Source organism: Triticum aestivum, chromosome 5D, assembly GCF_018294505.1.
Source record: "Triticum aestivum cultivar Chinese Spring chromosome 5D, IWGSC CS RefSeq v2.1, whole genome shotgun sequence".
In the NCBI taxonomy this organism is placed as follows: Eukaryota; Viridiplantae; Streptophyta; class Magnoliopsida; order Poales; family Poaceae; genus Triticum; species Triticum aestivum.
In genome coordinates this window covers 339,326,131-339,329,184 of record NC_057808.1, presented here as the reverse complement: position 1 = coordinate 339,329,184, position 3,054 = coordinate 339,326,131, and positions in this window count along the sequence as shown.

Sequence of the window (3,054 nt, the reverse complement as noted above, 5' to 3'; positions counted from 1 at the left end):
GGTAGTACCGCTTCTGGTAAGCGGTAGTACCGTGGTCCCTGCTTAGTTCCGCAACTAAGCGGCTGTAGGGGCGGATGTAATTTTTTACATCCGCACCTCGCGCGGTAGTACCGCGGCTGGCTTACGGTACTACCGCGTCGGGTTTTTGCATCGACTCCAACTCTGTGGAAGTAGCCACGGATGTAATTTTTTATATCCGTGCCTTCCCATCCCTGGACAGCCCCTGCCTTGCGGTAGTACCGCAAGGGGGAGCGGTAGTACCGCGCCAGCAGTACTATCGCCCTCTGCCGTAGTGCTGTGCGGCTGTTCTGGTCTCTGCTGAGTGGGCGGTAGTACCGCGGGGCTCTGCCGTAGTACCGCGCCTCAGGTGCGGTAGTACCGCGATGCGCAGGCTGAGTTGGTGGATAACGGTTGGATTTGTTCTCCCACTATATAAGGGGTGTCTTCCTCCTCTAGTTGACCACCTCTTCCACCTCCAAGCTCCATTGTTGCTCTAAGCTCCATTTTCACCCGATCTCCTTCTCTAGCCAATCAAACTTGTTGATTCTCTAGGGATTGGTTGAGGAGGCCCCGATCTACACTTCCACCAAGAGATATTTGAACCCCCCCACTAATCCCTTGTGGATTTTGTTACTCTTGGGTGTTGAGCACCCTAGACGGTTGAGGTCACCGTGGAGCCATAGTCCATTGTGGTGAAGCTTCGTGGTGTCGTTGGGAGCCTCCAATTAAGTTGTGGAGATTGCCCCAACCTTGTTTGTAAAGGTTCGGTCGCCGCCTTCAAGGGCACCAATAATGGAATCACGGCATCTCGCATTGTGTGAGGGCGTGAGGAGAATACGGTGGCCCTAGTGGCTTCTTGGGGAGCATTGTGCCTCCACACCGCTCCAACAGAGACGTACTTCCTCTCAAAGGGAAGGAACTTTGGTAACACATCCTCGTCTTCACCGGCTCCACTCTTGGTTATCTCGTGCCTTTACTTGTGCAAGTTTATTTGTGCCTTATCTCTTGCTTGCGTGTATGCTTATTGTTGTTGCATCATATAGGTTGCTCACCTAGTTGCATATCTAGACAACCTACTTTGATGCAAAGTTTAAATTGGTAAAGAATAGCTAAAAATTGTTAGTTGCCTATTCACCCCCCCCTCTAGTCAACTATATCGATCCTTTCAGTTGGTATCAGAGCCTCGTCTCTTTATTAAGGACTTTGCCATCCGAAGAGTATGGTTGACGTCGTAGACGGTGTGGAGGAGCACTCCGGTGTGAATCCGGTCTCGTCTACGGGAGATGGGGGAACCGCGGTCTCTCGTGAGGAATTAAATGTGGCGTTGGACACATCGAAAACCTCCATGACTACCGAGGTCAAAAGCATGTTTAATAAATACTTAGAAGGGCTTAAACTTTCCACCGCACCGTTGAAAGTGGGTGATCCCGCCAACAAGGTGACGGATGCTACCTCCGACAAAGGGGAAGCTACTAGCGAGAAAGCTCCTTCTTCTAGTGGTAAAAATGGCACCGGCATCTTTGCCCATGTGGAACATCCACCTGTTTGTTGGGGAACGTAGTAATTTCAAAAATTTCCTACGCACACGCAAGATCATGGTGATGCATAGCAACGAGAGGGGAGAGTGTTGTCCACGTACCCTCGTAGACCGAAAGCGGAACGCGGTTGATGTAGTCGTACGTCTTCACGATCCGACCGATCAAGTACCGAACATACGGCACCTCCGAGTTCTACACACGTTCAGCTCGATGACGTCCCTCGAACTCCGATCCAGCCGAGTGTTGAGGGAGAGTTTCGTCAGCACAACGGCGTGGTGACGATGATGATGTTCCACCGACGCAGGGCTTCGCCTAAGCTCCGCAACGGTATTATCGAGGTGTAATATGGTGGAGGGGGGCACCGCACACGGCTAAGAGATCTCAAGGATCAATTGTTGTGTCTCTGGGGTGCCCCCTTGCCCCCGTATATAAAGGAGCAAGGGGGAGGCAGCCGGCCAAGGGGAGAGGTGCGCCATAGGGGTAGTCCTACTCCCACCGGGAGTAGTACTCCTCCTTTCCTTGTGGGAGTAGGAGAAGGGAAGGGGGAAGGAGAAAGAAGGAAGGGTGCGCCCCCCTTCCCTAGTCCAATTCGGACCAGACCATGGGGAGGGGTGCGGCCACCTTTTGAGGCCCTCTCCTTTCCCGTATGGCCCATTAAGGCCCAATACGAATTCCCGTAACTCTCCGGTACTCCGAAAAATACCCGAATCACTCGGAACCTTTCCGAAGTCCGAATATAGTCGTCCAATATATCGATCTTTACGTCTCGACCATTTCGAGACTCCTCGTCATATCCCCGATCTTATCCGGGACTTCGAACTCCTTCGGTACATCAAAACTCAATAAAACTGTCATCGTAACGTTAAGCGTGCGGACCCTACGGGTTCGAGAACTATGTAGACATGACCGAGACACGTCTCCGGTCAATAACCAATAGCGGGACCTGGATGCCCATATTGGCTCCCACATATTCTACGAAGATCTTTATCGGTCAGACCGCATAACAACATACGTTGTTCCCTTTGTCACCGGTATGTTACTTGCCCGAGATTTGATCGTCGGTATCTCGATACCTAGTTCAATCTCGTTACCGGCAAGTCTCTTTACTCGTTCCGTAACACATCATCCCGCAATTAACTCATTAGTCACAATGCTTGCAAGGCTTATAGTGATGTGCATTACCGAGTGGGCCCAGAGATACCTCTCCGACAATTGGAGTGACAAATCCTAATCTCGAAATACGCCAACCCAACAAGTACCTTTGTAGACACCTGTAGAGCACCTTTATAATCACCCATTTACGTTGTGACGTTTGGTAGCACACAAAGTGTTCCTCCGGTAAACGGGAGTTGCATAATCTCATAGTCATAGGAACATGTATAAGTCATGAAGAAAGCAATAGCAACATACTAAACGATCGGGTGCTAAGCTAACGGAATGGGTCAAGTCAATCACGTCATTCTCCTAATGAGGTGATCCCGTTAATCAAATGACAACTCATGTCTATGGCTAGGAA